The 5,225-nt window shown below is 42.1% G+C and overlaps 2 non-coding genes across 2 annotated transcripts; one reads left to right on the forward strand and one right to left on the reverse strand.

The window, feature by feature from the left end:
- The first annotated feature begins 980 nt into the window (after nucleotides 1-980).
- Nucleotides 981-1,052, forward strand: TRNAE-CUC. The gene has a single exon. It is a non-coding gene; the product is annotated as a tRNA-Glu (tRNA).
- A 1,353-nt stretch (nucleotides 1,053-2,405) lies between these two features.
- Nucleotides 2,406-2,476, reverse strand: TRNAG-GCC. Its single transcript has one exon. It is a non-coding gene; the product is annotated as a tRNA-Gly (tRNA).
- Between the last annotated feature and the right edge of the window lie 2,749 nt (nucleotides 2,477-5,225).

Consider the following 5,225-nt stretch of genomic DNA (forward strand, 5'->3'; position numbering starts at 1 on the left):
AGAAATGTTAGGAATAGGTAGAAACGACCAGAATCCATAATTATTGATTTATCGGGGTTGGGAGAATTGAGGAAAGAGAAAGTGAATAGTATAGAATGCAACCCAGGTTGCCAGCCCGGGGGCCTGGAACATTGGTGGTGTTCTCTAATATTAGGGAAAAGGGAAGCTAGAAGAGGAAAGATACTGAGCTCAGTTTTCATATGGTGAATTTAGAATGTCTATGAGATTTCTACTTAGAAGATGTCTAATTAGCATTTGGAGATGAGGGCCTGGAGGACTGATGGGTACCGTGCAGGAATGAATGAAGCTTCCTTGCCTGAAGAGGGCCCCCAATCTTGAGGGTTTGAAAAATGGGACAGGACAGTGGAGTTGGCCTAAGCTCTTCACCATCCCCCCTGTAGTGTTTGGTTTGCAGTCGCACACTCTCCATCAGGAAGAAAGGTAAAACGGTTTCAAGGATTTGGTGGTGGATATTCTAACTGTTGAGCACATCCAAGAGAATAAAAACTCCCTCCTTTCAGGGTTCAGGGCCAAAGAAGCTCTTTCTGAGTTACTCCTGCCATAAAGATGGAGCTGACACTAGACGAGAAAAGAAACAGGTAACCAGAGAATAAACAAATAAATTGAAAACCCTCTGAACGGCAGTTGGACCGAGGACAGGAAGCAAGGGGTGCATTCAGGAGAGACTGCGGTCCGGAAAAGATAGAATAGGCAGAAGATTGGGATTCTACATTCCTATTGCGTAAATTCTTTGTTCAGGCGAGACCTAAGAACTAGTATTTACGGGAATGGACTGTTGTGGGAGAGGAGCCCAGAGATAGGTGGGCGTGGCTGGTAGTGACAATAGAGCTGCGAGTGAGATTGGTCTAGTGGAGAAGCTAGACCTGAGCCTAATAAGTTTCCAGGACATATTTAAGAGAACGAAGATACCGAAGTCCACTGTTTTAGTAACCAAGAAAGGAAGTGAAGGGTTCGCAATCTCCCTGGTGGTCTAGTGGTTAGGATTCGGCGCTCTCACCGCCGCGGCCCGGGTTCGATTCCCGGTCAGGGAAGGTCGCTTTTTGTGAGATCCTATCTCTGCTCCATACCGCCTTCTTCAAATGATCCACTCATCTTAACTTGCTCTCTTAGTTTGTGTCTTTATTTGTTTGGGCATCTCTCCAAGACCAAGTGACTAAGAAAAACAGAACAGAGAAGTGCCAGGCCAAATCATCTGTTCAATCAGTCCAAACTGTCTATCTGGTAAACTGGTTGGGGGGAAGTGCGCGGTTGGGGCAGAACAAAGTGAGCGAGAATAACTTCTGTCAGATGTGTTTCCCTGTAGGTGTCCAGGAAGGAGGACTTTCCCCTCTGTCCAAGATCTCAAAAACAAAGGGCTTTTGAAGAATTCTGCTGACTAAAGTGTGTAGGTACATGACGAGCTAGTTAAGGGACTATATACTACTGTTAATATCTGTTGTAAGAATGAAATACATTGAACATCCTTCCAGAAGTCTTTGAGGGATGAACAGTAACCATAACAGAATTATGGCACTCATTTCTGACAGTGACCGTGAAATTAATTATTTCCTTACAATTGGAAGGACCTATTGTAAAGTATGTGGTAATATGCAGTCAAACTGCATAAAATCCTCCGATTGAGGAGTTTTCACTTTACTACAGTAAATATAAAAACCAGCTGTTTTTACACCAAAAATTTTAAATGAGACAAATTTATTAACCCTTTGGTTCCAAGATGAGAATTTTCATGGTACATAGTGCATTTTACATTTACCTAATTTAAAAAAAATTTTTTTAAATAAACATGAAAGGCCTTCTTGGTTCCAGTGGGTTAAAAAAATCTAGAAATGAGTCACGAAATTAAATGAAGTGCAATTACAGCACTACTAATATAAGACATTCTGGGAAGGCTGTTTAATAAGAATATTATACACATGCTCTCTAGCAATGTGACATTTCTTTTGCATTTTTCTTTTGATTTCTGTTCTTTTGCTGGAGCACTTCATATACTGCTTTATTCTGTACCTATAAAGTAACCTGCAATCTCCATTATTATCTTAAATTTGTTATGAAATTGCCAATAATCGGATATATAATTTGTATCTGTATTTTTATTTTATTGCTTCATGTCCTTGTAAGTCATTCATAATTGACAGATGATTGTAGCCCTTGCCTAAGTATTTTTTCTAATAAAACAAAGCAAATCACACACACAAAAAGACTTTTCTGGCCTTCTAAAGGGTATGAGATTAGGGTAGCACGGGCTAGCGAGGGAAGGTGGGTACAATTGGCATGATGCTTTTTCCTGGAAATTGCAAACGTCCTGTGAGGAGCTTTCTAAAAAAGGTGAGCTGGAGACGACCAAGAATATCAGGAGAACATTTGTGCTCTAAAATAGCTCACTTTGCATGGGCCGGGAATCGAACCCGGGCCTCCCGCGTGGCAGGCGAGAATTCTACCACTGAACCACCCATGCAATTTTATGTACCTTTTCTTCAGCTGTCTCTGACCTTTGTAGATCCATACAGGCCCACCTAACTTAGAATTTTTGCCATCCTCTTAAACTTTCTTCTCTTTCTTTTCCGTCTCTCTCCTCTGAACATATTCTTCCATTATCCTTTTCCTTTTCTTCCTTCCCCTCCTCCTCTTTACCCCTTCTCCTCCCTCTGCTCCTATTCCTTCTATTACTGCTATACCACCTCCTCTGGGAAAGTCTTATGATTGACCTATCCTATATTTATATTGTTGAAGATGTTTGAAAGGCCGTTGTTCCACGTGTGCTTCTTTTGCAATCTACCCTCCCGTAAAACCAACCCTCAGATGGGTCATTGTTCCTCCACACTATCTCGCTAGATTTGGCCTATGAAGGCAAGTGAGTGGGGGGAAGTGGTTGGTGTCCGTGGTGTCAAGAACCTAAGCAAGTCAATTCCTGATCCTCGTGAGGCGTTCTAGTAGCTTGGGGGACTGTGGGACCAGAGTAACAGCAAAACACAATTATCATGAGTAGGATTCGAACCCATACCTCCAGTGGAGTCTGCTACCTGAACGCAGCGACTTAGACCACTCGGCCATCCTGACCTTATTTTAAAGCAAACTCTCCCTCCTTTCCCCGGACTTCAGCCACTATCCAACTATAAGCCTAGATATTCTGGTTCATTTCATCTAGCTCTTTCCAATACAACATCTCCTTCCACGCGCTCTAACCTCTCACTCTAGCACCAGCATTGTCTGATCCAGAAACATCCCTCTCCTTGACAAACGCCCTACGATCCTACCCAAAGACTAGTATCTGAACGCACACTCTTGCCTTGGTGGCTCACAGTCAGTATCCCTATAGCACGCAGTACCACTTTCCACAAGCTTCTAGGACCAACTGAACTGTCAGAGTTCTAAGGCTGTTCAACTGCCAGAAGTCCTACAGTTAGGTTTTGCAAGGGTAAATGCCTTGATTGCATCTCTGCATTACACTAATAGCTACCCTCGAGGTAAGGACCCTCGAGAGGTTAGATAGATGGGGAACCTTTCCAGGTCCAACCTGAGGTTGGATAGATTAGTATTGGGCTAATGATCTGCCTTGGATAATGTTTAGGATCTGACTTCGTTTGACTCCCTTCTCAAGGGTCGTGATTGATAGACCACTCAAGAAGGTACTTGTTGTTGAACACTATCTATAAACAGGGAAAGGATAACAAGGACATAGATTGGGTATTGGAGACCCTATTTCTATTTTCTATAAACTAGTTGACAATCAGGACTGGAGGCTATTGCAATGGGGGTAATTTGAGGAAAGGTGTGTGGTACAAGGGAATTTGAAAGGAGGTTGTCAGAGACTTGCTAAGTGAGTAATCTAGGTTACAGGTAGGCTGGGATTAAGGAGATTCAGGATATAATAGGACTGAAGTCAGGAGTATAACACAGAAGGGAAACAGAGATCTTCAGGGAGAGGAGAAATTAAACTAAACAGACAAAACAGCAGGCTTTACAGACTGGGACTTAGACTCAAACACAGGCTAAGGGAAATAGACTAAACTGAAATTAACAAACAGGGTTTAATTCATTTCACAGGAAGGGACTTGTTTTGAAGTTACACCTTCCTCCACGATGGATACCCCGGCTTCCCTTCAAGCCCAGAGTATGTTGGTTCTTTCTCTCTTCTTCCCTCTCTTAATGACTAACTGACCAATTATACTAATAAGCCTGTTAAAACACAAAAGGGTTTATTATCTTTAAAGGTTGATGTGTCAGGAAAGTGGATCAAAGGAATCCCTATCAGTTGACTCAGGAACCTTAGGTGGGGGGAGAGAGGTAGGGATGGAGTCTGAGTAAGGACCTGCCTTTAACTCAAACTTACAAAGTGCTTTTGATATCTAAAGGGAATAAATGATGACTGACTAGTTTCTTTATATCTAATATTGTCCATTATAATTAACCCTTCACAGATTTAAACTCCTCTCTAATTACTCTCCTTATTAACTTCACAGACATATAAGGTAAGGGAGGGAAAGGTAGGAAATAATATTGGGAAGGAAGATATAAAGGGATTATCCAAAATAACAGTTTCTTAAATAAATATTTCAAAGCTAGGCTAAATTTCAATTGTACAGATAGGCAAGGAAGCAGCTTGGCTGGTCAGACAACTTCCCTCCACGGGAGACCCAAACCAATTGACTTTCTCCCTCAAGATTCCAAACCCCTAACTGCTTTAGAACTCAGCCAAAGCTAGAAAAAACTATATGACCCCCTCTCTCTATACTACACTATTAATTTGTTGGAAGCTGGAGATTTACTCACTCCTACTCTCTCTTGCCGGATCTGGCCAAAGCCAAGCCAGAGAACTATTACAGAGCTATTGATGCAACTGTATTGATGATCTTATTCTCTAAGCTCTCTCACTACCAGTGTTGATGATGCACTAACACTCACAGTCTATCAGGAAATATTCAGATTTATTCCTACCCTATTCTTCATAGACCTCCCTGCCACCCTTCAACCACCCACTCAGTCCAGAGATTTCCCAGTCCAGAGACCTCCAGAGAGAGAGAGAGTTCCACAAAGTGGCTGTCAGGGGTATTTATAGCGTGGGGCAATCTAAGTTTGCCCCTGGCTCATGGCACCTGGGAATATTCCGAGTAGTCAAGGTGGCATCCATCACTTCCCAGTTTATGAATATAACAATACTCAATAATTATGGATTCTGGTCGTTTCTACCTATTCCTAACATTTCT

Source organism: Gracilinanus agilis, unplaced genomic scaffold, assembly GCF_016433145.1.
Source record: "Gracilinanus agilis isolate LMUSP501 unplaced genomic scaffold, AgileGrace unplaced_scaffold49196, whole genome shotgun sequence".
Classification (NCBI taxonomy): Eukaryota; Metazoa; Chordata; class Mammalia; order Didelphimorphia; family Didelphidae; genus Gracilinanus; species Gracilinanus agilis.